This window comes from Mus caroli, chromosome 2 (genome assembly GCF_900094665.2).
Source record: "Mus caroli chromosome 2, CAROLI_EIJ_v1.1, whole genome shotgun sequence".
NCBI lineage: Eukaryota > Metazoa > Chordata > Mammalia > Rodentia > Muridae > Mus > Mus caroli.
The window spans coordinates 137,889,335-137,903,942 of NC_034571.1; the positions used below are offsets into that span (position 1 = coordinate 137,889,335).

General features: G+C 46.6%; 1 protein-coding gene across 1 annotated transcript in view; it reads left to right on the top strand.

Moving 5' to 3' along the window:
* Positions 1-11,312: 11,312 nt before the first annotated feature.
* Positions 11,313-14,608, top strand: part of Rin2 (Ras and Rab interactor 2) — a 206,732-nt gene continuing 203,436 nt past the window's right edge. Inside the window, exon 1 of the mRNA XM_029472237.1 lies at positions 11,313-11,511. The gene's annotated coding sequence lies outside the window, so the exon portion shown is untranslated. The remainder of the gene's footprint in view (positions 11,512-14,608) is intronic.

Consider the following 14,608-nt stretch of genomic DNA (forward strand, 5'->3'; position numbering starts at 1 on the left):
TTTGATGGTGGACTTTGTGAGGGAAAACAATCTGCTGTATGGGGCTGGAGGAGTGGTCAGTGGCTAATTGTATGAGTTTGCTCTATCTTCCTACCATCCCCCATATCCCTTAAAATGAAGAGCTGCAAGAAGTAATCTGTTAGAGGTAAAAGGTCTGTGGCAGCCTCCTGGGCCATTTGAACCTAGAGTTAAACCCAGTGAAGACCCAGATGGGAAGAGATTGATCGGGCAGGACAACAAAGCAGTGGGAGAGAGACCTGGCCAGACATATTCCATTGACTCTTCAAACTGGGAGAATGAAGAAACCTTTCACCAGGAAAAGAAATGAGAGCCATTAGAAGGAACTCCAGACCCATGTCAGCTATTTCCCTCAGCCCTGAGACCTGCACAGCTTTAAGGCTGATCTAGCTGGGAAATGAAGAGATGGCAGACATGCATTGAGAAAAGCTGAGGTTGGGTGGGCTCTGCATTCTGACAGCCAGGCGCCAGCAGTCCAGAAACCTAGAAAGTTAATTATATACAGAAAGAGGGGGCAGGTAAGCTAATTTCAGTAGGGGATCTGTGTAGGGGAGCAGACTCAGGTTGTAGTCCTCTGCAGGGAGGCAACCATGCTTGACACTTGCTGCACACACTGTCAACATCTGTGTTGGGACTAGGGGAAGGCCTCATCGCTCCTGTAGGCCCTGAAATTCCTATGGACTGACCCAGGGAAAGCCTTTCCCTTCCCATGGCTCTGAAGCATTAGCATCTTTGACATGGCTGTGCTCATGTCAGCCAAACACATTCACTCAGGACTGCACCACACGCTCATGGGGGGTGGGCAGAGCCTTCCAATTAAGATGAAAAGTATTTTTGAAGCAGAATGTCAGTTAGCTGAATTATCTATCAAACATGGGGGCAAAACAATTTTGTTTTAGATATGCATAGACTCTGAAAGTGAGCCCTCTAGAAGTGTTTTGCCCCCTGTTCAGGAACATTTTTATATAGCATTTTAATAAGTTTAGTCAGGCTAGAGAGATGACTCAGCGGTTAAGAGCACTGACCACTCTTATAGAGGTCCTGAGTTCAATTCCCAGCAACCACATGGGGACTCACAACCATGTGCAATTGAGTCCAGTGCCCTCTTCTTGTGTGCCTGAAGACAATGACAATGTTATTCACATATATAAAATAAATAAATCTTTAAGAAAGTTTACTCAACATAACTGTACATTTACAGAATACATGTTCCAATGTATATACACAGAAATAACGAAATCGCTGTAATTACTACATCCTTACTCTTTGTGGTAAAACAGTCAAAATCCCTCTTCTCAATGATCTGAAATATATAAAGCACCATTGTTAATCGGAATCACCTTGCAACGTAACTGGAGCGCTGGACTTGCTTCTCAGAGGCCTTTCTAGGAGAAAATGAATAAAGAAAAATACATAGAAGAAAGGGGGAGCCCTAACCAAGTTCCTAACAGTTCTAGAATGAAGCTGATCTGAGACACAGAGAAGTCTCTGAACGTGTGTATTCATCGAGAAACTGGACCTCTGCAAGCAGGGTAATGAAAAGAAAAAGCCCCTTTTGAAAATCTTTACTAATAAATATCCTCTATTAGCAATAAAAAAAATTTTTTTAAAGGAAGTAATATGTTCTATCAAAGAAACGAGGGAAAGACGTGAGGGAAGAACATAAACATGGAAGAAGGGGGAGAAAGAAGGAGAGAATGAGAAAAGGAGGGAGAAACAGGAGAGGGATAAGGAAGGGAAAGGAGAAAAGGACAGAGAGAAAGGAAGGAGAGAGGGAAAGGAGAAGCAGTTAGATGTTTTCAGCTCTCTTTTTAAAAACATAGAGTTCAAACATAGAACAAGCTAAGGAAAAAAAAGGCTTAAAACACAGGTCATGGTTTTGGAAAATTTAAAATAAGCCAGAAAAGAATGCTTTGGGCTTTGCTGATACACTGACTTAGGAATCATGGCAATAATGACAATTCACCGAGAAGAATCCCAGGTGACTCCAAGACTTTCTAGTAAACAGCCCCTGACGTAGTGGTAATGTGATTTAACCGTGTGCTCAGAGTCAACTGGGAACACGGTCTAGAAAAGGTTATCTGGATTGTAGGGCAGGAAGACCCATAAAATTAAATATGTAGGTGATGGAGATAATAGGAAGGAAGAACAATCTATCACTAAGGTAGTTAGAAAGTGTTTGGCCTCCCTCAAGCCCTCTCCTCTGTATCCCTTGAGTGTTGTTGTCTACTGTTCATCACACCGTGATGTGCAGATCTCTTCTTCACCTTTGGCCTCGCTGTGTGTCTCCCAGTCTTGTGAGACCTTCTTCTTGCTCCCCAGCCCATGCATCAGTTTCTCCATGCAGAAAGCCTTTGGCAACCCCCATCTACAGTGACCTCACAGCTGAAACCAAAGCCATGTTTGGAGACTAGGCTACAAACTCAAACTGACTTACCGGGCAGAGATTGTGAATATCATTTTCTTAATACTGTTCATGAAAGCAAAATGCTAACACACAAGCCATGCTAACAAGGGGGAAATTTCATGCTTGTTTGGAAAAACATTCTGAAAACAGGAAACATGATCTTCCCATGAAGAATAATCTTCATGTTTTCAGCTTCCAGGAAAAAAAGCAGCACTGTTCCTGGGTTTCTAGCCACCACTATTCACTTAATAGTGATATTAATTTAGAAATGAGTACCCGAAGTTTGGGGGCCGGAATGTGCTTGTATATGCAGGCATATGTGGAGGCCAGAGACCAACCTCAAGTGTCTTTCCTCAGCACAGTGCCTCTCACTGGCCAAGGCTCACCCAATATAAACTAGCAGAGAGCCTCTGCCTGACTCCACCTCCTCAGTGCTAGGATCGCAACCTGCTCCGCCATGGCTGGCTCTTGCATAGGGGTTCTTCCTTTCTTCCACTATGAAGCCTTTTAAGTCCACTGCCTGTATAGGAGCATCTGAAAAAAAAACAACAAGTGCCCCCTTGCTATGGAAGCTCTGGATCCCCACCCTTTGCTTAAACTCATTTAATTTGGCTTCATTTACTTCCAAAGAGCCACAGCCTCAGTCACACAGCCCCAAAGAATTAAGTTCTGCCAATGGCCACATGAGCTGAGAAGTGAGTCTGGAGAGGAGTTCAGAGGTCCTTAAGGAGGCTGCTTCTCAAGAGCTTCTAGATTACCAAAGCAGATCGCAGTGACCCCATGCTCCTCAACCCTGATGTTTGGCTAAAGAGGCCAACAGGACAACATTTCCAAAGTATGAGAGAACTGTGACTAGGATATTAGAAGCTTATAAGTCATCAAAGCATCACTGAACAGAGAGGATGTGAAAACAAACACATGTGAGCCTATCATGTCTTCACCATGGCATCCCTGGAAGATGCTCAGACACATTGTGCAGGGAGTGGGAGATTTAACCCAGAAGAAACAGCTGAAAGTTTCTTGGACTGCTCAAGGAACGAGGAAGGAAGACAGAAGGAAGAAGCAGAATGGTGAGGGGAAGGGTGGCAGGGATGAAGTTAAAGAGGAGGCATGGGCCAGAGCATGGGGGCTATGTGGATCATGAGGATTTCTTGAGCAGCAAGTGACCTGATGAGATTTCTCTTCTGAGTATATCATCTGCTAACTGTATGGAACATGACCAATTGGAAACAGGAGTAGCCACAATATTCCAATCAGAGAGCCTCTCTATGGTGGTTGCAGGGGGTGGGGGTAGAGAGAGGGAGTGGGATTAAGGCTGGGGATTGGAGATGATGAACATTCTTGATGGCTTGACTTAGGTAGGTGGCAGTGGGTATGGAGAACAGAAGATTCGTTATATATTGTGTAGGGACAACAGGCTGATGCTACTGATGTGTTGTTCATGAACCAAAGGCAGAAAATTAAGACAAATGCCAAGGAAGCCTGAAGGACAATCAGTTTGAAGAGAAAACATTAAAACAGAGGCCATGTTTCCAAGTGTGCAGCTGAAAGATGATAATCAGATGTGGAGATTTGGTGTTCAGCAGCGAGGTCAAGGCTAGGGTAATAGATTTGTGATTGTGTGTAGAGGAGGCATTTAAAGTCACATGGAGAAGGACATTCACCAGAAAGAGTATGTACAGAGGGTAGTAGAGCAGGGGAGGAAAAGAGGTGGCAGCTCCAGTCTGGTGGCAGAGGTAGACCCAGCAAAGGAGAATAAAGAGCACCCTAGGAGGCAGGAACAGATCCACAGAGCATGGTGGTGGCCTAGAAGCCAAGAGAAAACAGAACATAATAAGGTTGGAGAAATGATAAGTGGGGAGCAAAACGAGGCAAGGAATTGGCCATAACCTGGACAACAGTGGTGTCAATGGAAGCCATTGCAGTGCAGAGCTGGGGGCAGATTGGGGCAGGCTGGACAACAGTCAGTGAGGAAGTTAAGACACCTAATAAAGTCTTAGTGACATCACCTAAGAATTATGTGTGGGTCCCAGGAGTGGCTCCATGCCAGAACATCTGCCTAGCATCAAAGAAACTCTGAAGCCCTGAAAAAAAAAAGAGAGAGAGAGAAAGGAGGAATAGGAAAAATGACCCCAATGTAGGGGGTCAGCAAAGTGTGTGTGTGTGTGTGTGTGTGTGTGTGTGTGTGTCCCAGTGAGTTGCATTAAAGTTGCTTAAAGGGACATGGGCTATCAGTGGCCACACCACTGACGAAAATATCTCTTCTTCCCTCAGCAACTGCTTCTAGATTCTCAGAGAGGGGCACAGCCTCATAAGCCCCTCTGCTCTTCTTGATGGAAAGATGAAAGGTCCAGTCTCCTGTACACTTCATCAATACATTTTTATAAAAGCCAAATAATGATATCTGAACCTTTGTGGGGTTTTTAAAATGTACTCTGTAAATCATTTATGTATGGTAAATCCACTGAGTGAGATGACAGCCTTTATTTTAAAAAAAACTACTATGGTTTCCACGAGGATGGGGCTTCAGACCATCAGTCTACCAAAGTGCTTGAAGTAATTATGCAGATAAAAGGGTTCATTGGCTCCTGCCTCTAGATGGAAAGTGGTGTTTTCTCTGGGCCTGTGATGAGGTAGGAAATCATAAGATAAGCCATTCATCTCATTCCCACAGAACTCAACAAAAAAAAGAGAATCTCTTATTTCCCTTGGAGGGATGGAGTCTCACTATGCTCCATCTCTTGAAGGTTCTAGAACCCATTGCCCCACATTGCTCCTGGGAAGCCCAAGACTCCAAACACGAATCTTTAGTGGATACAATCAAATCCTTTCCAAATGACAGCCATGATGAAGCGATGTCTACAGGGCTCTGAAAAGTAACTATGTCCGTGATATTGCTGTGTACAACTCTGGATTTCAGTGCCTTAAAACAACCCCTGCTCGGTTTTTGTCATTTTGTAGGATTGAAGGGTTCAGCTGGTGACTCTTCTACCCAAGGTGGTGACAGCTGAAGTCACTGCTGTACCTGAATTCATCTGGAAGCTCAGTTGGTTTGGACCCAAGACGGTTGAGCCTTTGGTTGACTGGCTGGAAACTGTCCAGGGTTTTCTTTCCGCACACAGGCTCACAGTTCAGTAGCCTGTCTCTTTTAGTGACTTTTCTCATCACTGTGACTGAGTGCATGACAAACACAGCTTAAATAAGAAATAGATAATCTGGCTAATTGTTTAAGAAGGGATACCATCCATCACAGCAGGAAAGTCATGGCAGACACATGAACTTGCTGGTCACTGCATCCACAGTCAAGAGGGACAGAGAGATGAATGCTGGTACCCAGCTCATTTCCCTCATTTTCCTCGTTATTCAGTCTGGGATGTGGAATTGTGCGAACCAATCAGGGAGGGTCCTAGTCCTGTCAAACAAAAACACTCTCACATGCACTTAGGTGTTTCCTAAATCATTTGAAGTCTCACCAAGTGGACTGTGGACTGTGGAGACCAACTGTCAAAATATCTCAAGACTTTACCTAGCATTGGACCCATGAAGCAAACAATGGGAATGCAGAAAATCCTAAGGCAACGAACAGTTCCACGTTACCTTTGCCTATTCTTTTGGTCAAACAAGGCAGATTTTGGACTAGAGTTAAGTGGAGGTGAGAACAACCGGCCTCTGGGTGGGAAAAGTGACAGTCATGTGTACACAGGAATGCTGAGGGCCACTGTCACAGTCCACAACTGACAATGACAATTCCATACAATTTATGTTTAACGAGATTAGATTTTTCTCAGAAACACAAACACATAGAATATTCAAGTCCTTCATGTCCTGTTAGGGAGAATTATTTTAAGTTAGAGTCTAATGAAACAGCAAAACATCACGCACGGCAAAGACATGACTGTTCTGTGAAGGAAAAACGAGACAAGCTGAAACAGAATTAAATCAAATTGTTATAAATAGAATTGGTACAGTTCTTGAAAAATGAGTCATGTTGCCTAAAAATAACGATTCACTAATGGAATTTGTATCCAAACGCTTAGTGCACATGAATGTGGGATGTAAAACCATGACAGGAAGTTTGGTAAGATAGAGTAGGCCGAGACCTGGTGACTCAGTGGGCACACACCTGAGGCTGAGGTGACTCCCAGCTGACTCCCTGTCAGACTCCTGACTGAGAATACATGTCGTGTTTCTCACATAAAAGAACATATAGGTTCTCTCTCTATACTAATGAGGTACCTAGAGGCCTGGAGGGAATAACGAATAAGCTCCCCTCTCTACATTCCTCCCTACAAAATGTATTCAATCTCAGGCCCACCTTGAGAAGTGGGGTATGATTTTATATATCTACTTCCCACCATGACAATAAACTGTTTAGAACCTTTTTATTGACATTTGCCATTGGGAGCCACGGAGAAGGCCTCCACCTATACAGCTGCAGCCTAATCTCCCAGAGAAAGCTTCTCTGTGCTTCTAGCCCTGGGGCCCCAACTTCCTTCTTTGCTCTTGGACATCCAGGCTCCTCTGTGACTTCCAATGGTGCCTGGATGTCCAAGAGCTTGAGAACCCCACGGCCCCAGCCTCGTTGCAGGCCCAGGGACTCCCAACCAACTCTGGCTTTCCCACACCTCAGACTGTACTTTCCCACCCCCAGAGGGGTATCACAGTCCTTCCCTACAGCGGTGGGCTGCATGAGAGATAAGCACAGTCAAACTCCCTGCATTCCGCCTCTCCAAGCAACTATGCCCAATGGCAGAGCAGACTGGGGCCCACAACCCTAGATGTAAACAAAGACTAGATAGACAGAATATGAAGGTTGTGCTTGGCTGTAAGCGTAGGACACACCAGCAGCTAAATTCCACATTGCACAAGGGAAGATTGTATTTTTATTCTGGTGGCCGTGTTTGGCAGATCAAGTGATGATAACCAAGATTCTGTTTGCCATCCCCTCGAGATTATCCCCATTTCCATAAACTCACTCAGGCGTTCAGACAAAAGTCCTCAGTGGTTGGGAGCACTGGCTACTCTCCTAGAGGATCTGGGTTAGATTTTCAGCAAACATACAGCAATTCACAACCATCAGTAACTCTGGGTCCAGGGCATCTCGTGACCTCTTCTGGCCTCTGAGAATGCCAGGATCACACATGGTGCAAACATATAAGCAGGCCAAACACCTATCTACATAAAGCAATAACAATTTCTAAAACATTTATAAAATACCCATACACATACACATAAAATAGAAAAATAACTACAAAGTTTATTCCTTCTACAGGACTTATCTAGCATAAAATGATTCAGAGAACGTCAAAATAGGACAGACAAATTTTATCAGGTGACTGAAAGCAGGGGTCATGATATGATCTTTGTCCAAGGTTATGGTACACAAAAATCAAGTATGCATTGTGTAACAAGACATGAAGATGCCAGGATAAAAGTCGAAGAAAAAATGTCAGAACATATTGACCAGAGTTCCAGACATCCTCCTGTCTCTGTCTCCCCAGCGTGGGATTCAGGTTCTCATGCTTGAATGGCAAACACTTTACCCACTGAGCTATCTCCCCTGCCCTAGTTTTTGAGACAGGGCCTCACTATGTAGGCCTGGCTGGCCTTGGACTCTCTCTTAGGCTTGGAAAGCCTGGAACTTGCTATGTAGATCAGGGTAGCTTGGAACTCACACAGACCCAGCTGTCTGCCTCCTACAGGTTGGGATTATAGATGTGGGCCCCAGCGACTGACTCTAACTTGGTTAGTTCAGACTAGCTGAAGCAGCTCCTTTCCTCAGTCAATCTCTATCTGTCTCCTGAGGGTGTACAGAGCAAAGAATGAAGAATAAGAATAGTTAGCAAGTTTATATGTCACCCTTTATCATCATAGACAATTAAACAATTACTCCATTATTATTATTATTATTCAGCTTAAGCAAACTTTTTCCCTCCAGGCATTTTATGAGCCCACGACGTTCATCTCTACCTGGCCTGTTACACGAGGAAAAGAAACAATGTTGTGGTGTCAGTCTGGATGGCACTTCTGGACCTAAGGCTGCTTGGTCAAGTCAAAGGGACACCAACAATATTAGAAATGACTTCTTGGCTAGCTGGTTCCCTGCTGATGACCGTGACCTGGGAATATGCATTGAGAGGAGTAGCCACTCCAGTCCACAGGCCACTGGGTGGGAAGTCAAATCTGTCAAACAAGAAGCAAATGCATGAGAAGGACCAAAGCCAGGCATCACACTGCTCTACCCTGGGGGACTTCCATTTCTTTCTTTCTTCTTTTTTTAAAGATTTATATTATTTATATGTGTATACTGTAACTGTTTCCAGACACACCAGAAGAGGGCATCAGATCCCTTTACAGATGGTTGTGAGCCACTATATGGTTGCTGGCAATTGAACTCAGGACCTTTGGAAGAGTAGATAGTGCTCTTAACCACTGAACCATCTCTCCATCCCCCGGGACTTCCATTTCTGTCACTTATAATATCCCCTCATACTGTGGACATGAATCCTAATAACACGGTGTAGTCAGATTTATTACTAGAGCCTCAGTACTTACACTGGTATTTAGAGCGTGACAGTGCAGGGAAGTCTTGTGTTCTCTTTTCTCTCTGAAGCTTCAGCAGTTTTGACCCACAAAACTAACTAGTGATAAACATGCTGATAAGAAAATGCATATGAATTTACTAATGTGTAGAAACAGGAGCCATCTGCTAAGGGCAAGACTCAAAATAAGGGGGCTGGGCAGCGGGGGCTAGAACAGCATTCTTGGCCAGTAGAGATGGAAGCTTGAGGTTACTGTAAAGAAGAGAGCTATCTGCACTTAAGGATGTTAGTTTCTCTGACAGGGAAGTAAATTCCCCCAAGTGACAGTCACCAGAAAGCTGCTCTGGGCCAGGTGTCACCCCGGTCTCCCTCTTGCAGTGAAAAGCTCCTTTGCAACTACTCTATGCCTTCATTACAGGTGTGAGTTACCCACAAAGCATAGCTTTTCAGAGTTATCCCAGGTCTACAGCCCCTTTGAACAGCCATCTTGAAATATGCTAAAGAAGTATATGTTGGCAGTGGTCCATTTAGAATTTCCTCTGTAGGGACTCCACAGATGGATCCCAACACTAAGACATTTTCCAGATTGAGGGAAGAGTAGGACAAAATGGACTCCAATTTTCTGAAGAGACTGAAGACAAGGGTGGTTCATGAAGCAGTGTCCAAGGAATTTTGTAGGCAGGTAAGATGAAAGAATCAGAAGAAAAGGGTGAAGGCCAACACTAATCTGGGGCCCACTGTCTACTAAGGTGCATCCTCTTAGGTTCAATGAGCTGGAGAAAACGGGCAGGAGCACCATCACTCTGTGTTCACATATCCAGCTTAGGAACTGTCAGTGGTCCCTTCAAAATCGGTGGGATTCCAAGTGCCTCTGCAGGGCTGTGAGCCTGCTCTGTGCCACCTGGCTCTCTCTGTCTCTCTGTATCTATCTCTCTCTGTCTCTCTCTGTCTCTCTCTCTCCGCCTCTCTCTGTGTGTCTGTCTGTCTGTCTGTCTGTCTCTCTCTCTCGTTTTCTTCTCTGCTTCTACACTGGGGTTTCGGGCTACAGCAGATCGTGGAACTCACTGCTCAAATCCGCACAAATTTCTATCTTTCCCCTCAGAGTCTATGCCCCTCCACCGTCCCCCGCCCCCCCCCCCAGATACTTGCTAAACTCCCTCTCATCTTATTTTCCCAAGACCACCTGCAGGAGGAGTCTTCCACAGCCCAACACGATTTCATTCTATAACCTGGGACACACACACACACACACACACACACACACACACACACACACACACACGAGGGCTCCAGCTATATCTATCCTTTTTTACCTTCATCGCTATCTAGTCTAATGTCCCAGTAATTTGCCTGTGGTGTGCGCTGCTTCCCTTCTGCCAGTCCATCCTTATCCCTCTGCATGTCACAGCCACCAGAGGAGGGAAGATTATTTCTTCTCCAATACATCTCAAGCTTAGAACCCAGCCGGATGCATAGCTACTACTAAATTATTAAGCAGGCTATTCGGCACACAAAGAGAAGTGCAGTTGATGGCTTAGGTTTTGCTGGTGCAGGGCTGCTGGTACTGAGTGATAAGTACGTTTTGGTTTGTTTTCGCTTTTAATTTAGAAACCTGCTTTCACAAGCCTCTGTTCTCTGCCTTAGGTGGGAAGTAAGCACATACAAAGATAAGGTCTCTATTCCTTTTCCAATTCTGGGCAAAACAAGGGTCTCTTTGAACACCCTTAAGACTCTCTTTGTGACACCGGCCACTTAGGTAATTGCCAGCTCAGCTTACAGGGCCTCCGTTTCCCACACCGCTCCTTCCCTTCCTTCCTGCGAAGGTTAGACTTTGGAGAGTAGGACCAACCCCATCCCACCTCCCTGACTGGTGCCCTGCGGCAGCACGCGTGCAAACCCCAGCAGCCACGCCATCGCCGACCCCAGGGTGTGGACCGCGCCTCACGCCCCCCGCCCCCGCCACCACTACCCCACCACCACCACCTCCACCACCAACCAACTCCCCATCTCCTCTCAGCTGGACTTCTCCAGCCTGCGCGGCCCCTTCCCCGGATCCGAAGTCGGTCTAAAGCTTGCACGCATCTGAGGAAAAAAGGAGAAAGGGGAAACCTCCCAGAAACAAACTCTGGCAGTGGAGACGGGCGCAGAGGGAACCGGGTGGAGCGGAGGAGGTTCAGGGCGGGTCCAGACAAGTTTGCTCCGGGTTAGGTAAACTTTTCGATTCCCAATCCAAACGCCCCAGTTTGAAAGTTCCTGGTAACCCGGCGATTGCCCGAGGGTGGGCGGGACCAGGGGTCGCGCAGGCGCCTTGTTCTTCAACTCCAATCAGCTCGCCCCGACTGGGTCCCAGAGAAGCTGGGAGGGGACCCCAGAGGAGATCTTCAGAGGGGCAGGGCGGAGGCACACAAAGCCTTTCTTTCCTCCCTCCGGCCACGCCCCTTCTCTCCTCGGCCTCTTCCTCCTCCTGGGCGGAGAATCCTAGTCCTACTCGGTCACTGACCTGCCGGTCGCCCCCGCCTCCCAGATCTGCACCAAGGGAGCAAGGTAAGGGGTGGCAGAGGCGAAGACCACACCTCAAGTGGGAGAACCGGGCACCATGCGCGAGGTGCAGTTCCCCACTGCCCTACTGTCGCTTGAGATAAGGAGAGAGCCAACCAGCTGGCGTCCTCAGCGGTCCTAAAGGACCGATAGTGGAAGGAGCAATGGGCAGCCAGGACACCAGGACTTGAGGCAGAGTGACATTCTGGAGTCGGATTCAAGGAAGATCATGGGGTGTCCTCGGCTGACCTTTGCAGAGATTGGGTAGGGGGTAAACCACCGAGGGTGAGGGCCGGATGATTGGCGGTGCAGGTGCGTGTGCATACGAGCGTACCCAGGAGCTGGGAGGTAGAGAGACCTTTGTTGAGTTCTACCTGCGGTGTCAAATGCGCCTGTGCTGGCCAGATCCCAAGAGTCACAGTGCTGAGTTGCATGGCACACGTTGTGATCCGCCACTTTCTCCTTACAGCGAGGCAGAGGGGTCAGCGAACCCCTGGCAGGAGGGTGCTTGGACTGTTGCAGGCAGTGATTGAGGGCGGTACAGCTATTAATGCAGGGGTTCTGGATTCCAGCTGGGAAGGAACAGGGCCATTTTCCCCCTTGAAGGCCTATGGGTTTCCCCCTCTGAGCTGTTACTCCTCTCTTAGCCTGGGCTCCCTGGAGCGTGGCATCCCACACTCATCCTGCAATGGAGGTTCTTCGACGACTGGGGCATTGCAGGGTTTGCCGAAGTTCAGCTGGAAAGTGATGCTGCGTTGCCAAGAAATACAAGGCAAGGTCGGCCTTTGGGCCTTGAGAGGCGCCTCTCTTCTCAGAGCCCTCAAGTCCCTGGGGGCTTTCCTAGTTCTGCTGCAAAAAAAAAAAAAAAAAAAAAAAAAAAAAAAAAAAAAAAAAAAAAAAAAAAAAGCAGCCTCTGAACACAGTGCAGCCTCACTTTCTTGCAGAGCTTGGACACATTGTGGTTTCTTAGGACCGTGGTACATCCACCAACCGGACTTTGTAAATAGTGAAGCAAAAATAAACACTTGGCAACACTCAGAAATTAAGATAAATAGAAACCTCAGCACAATGAGTTTTAAAAAAGAAACTTGTTTCAAAAGATCTGTGATGAGCAAAATGTCAACATTTTAAATAAACACAGGTGCTGGTTGTTTCGTTGGGGCAGTGTTGCTCAGTGGAACCAGAGCCCCCATTTGTCCCTGCTTCGTGGTTTATGAGGGCTGACAATGGCATGCAGCAGATTGGGCAAGTTGGGCTTTCTTCATCATCTTGTTTATTGCCTGCAGAGCTTTTATTAACCTTTCCCCTAGTTCAGGCTGGGGAGGATGTTTTGATAAGGGCACAGAGGGGCTCATTTTCCTTCTGGCCTCAGGCTCCCTATATCTCTGGACTTTCATATCCTTTAGTGCTTTCACCTCCTTAAGGGACATTGGCTTTTAGAGGGGCTGCAAGGAGCCTTTATATTTAGGGCTTGGGAAGAAGGGTGTTGACAGGACCTTTAGTTTGGGGGTTTTTTTTCTAGGTCATTAAGGCTGAGGCATGTGATGGAGAAGGACAACCAGCTCCTAGGAATGCCCTCATGTGCATGGGTTCTCTGAATAAGTTCCCTCTAGGGTAGGTGAGTGCTTGTTGAGAGATGACACCCGTGCTGCTTTGAATTCCAATGGACCCAACAGGCTCATGTGTTTGGATGCTTGGTCTCTAGTAGGTGGAACTGTTTAGGAAGGATTAGGAGGAGGTGTGGCCCTGTTGGAGGAGATGTGTCACTGAGGACTAGGAGTGGATTTTAAGGCTTCAAAATTCATGCCATTCCCAGTGTGCTCTCTGCTTCCTGTTTGTGGATTAGGATATGAGCTCTCAGCTGCTGTTCCCATCATATCTGCCAGCCTGTTACCATGCTCCCTGAATCATGGCAATGGACCCCTGTCCTTTGTCCCTCAGGAATTGCAGGCCCCAGATAAACCCTTCTCTAATTTGCCTTGGCCATAATGTTTTTATCATAGCAATAGAAAAGCAACCAAGACACCACCCCCAGTGACTTTCGTCCTCCTCCAAGGGGACCCTCCCCAGGGCCTCTCCAAAGTCAAGGTTCGTGCCTACTGAAAGAGTTGTTTAGCTCCCTAGAAGCAACCTCCTTACTTAACTAAGTCCTGGTCCTCTGCTTAGAGACAGATACATCCTATCCTTTCTCAGGGGCGAGTTGCTTTGGGAGATCCCCGTCATTGAGCACACTCTTCATGTGCATCCTGTACCATAACATGTTGCTGTATTGTCCAACCCCTATCCGTCTATCCAGGCTGTCTAAGGATCCTTCAAGAGTCTTAATGGTTTCAGTAAGGAAGGTTGCCCTGCCTTCCTCCTCCTTTTGCCTGGTGAGACAGCTACCATCACTGGAATAGTGTGTGTGTGTGTGTGTGTGTGTGTGTGTGTGTGTGTGTGTGTACATGTGTGAACATATGTGATATCACTCCCAATGCATATGCCCTGAGCTCTACTTCTCCACTGTCAGCTTCCCAAAGCCAAACCCTAACCCTTGTGAGTTACCACTGAAGGAGTGTGGGTTGAATGAATGAATGAATGAATGAACGAACGAACAGAGTATCCCTGTGCGGAAGCATTTTGAATAGTACTGAACAGGATGTGTGCCTTAGGGCAGTAATGAGTCAGAAGAAAGCAGATAATGTTTTCATAGATCTTTGTTTTGATAAATAGTAACTCCGCTGTTTCTCACACAACCCAAATCACATTTTGTAGAAGAGGATATGGATCCCTGGAGGGGTCAAAGAACTGAGGGAGGCCAGCCCCCAGGTCCAGCTGCACCCCAGAGGATTTGCCCAGACTGTCACATGATGACCCAGGGCAAGAGAGTCTTTAACTAAGGACTGGTGTATGAAATGTAGCCAGTGACAACAGCATGGCAGCCTATTAGGGAAATGTTAAAGGGATTCTAGGATGTCACCATGATGTGGCATGTTTGCCAACTCCACGTGGTGACAGAGGATATTTCTCCTTGTACATCGTCTGGAAAAGATGTCCCCAGGAGTCTAGCTGGGAGGATGTTCCTCATTTAATTCAGCACCTGCTGCCAACTTTGTCAGTTTTC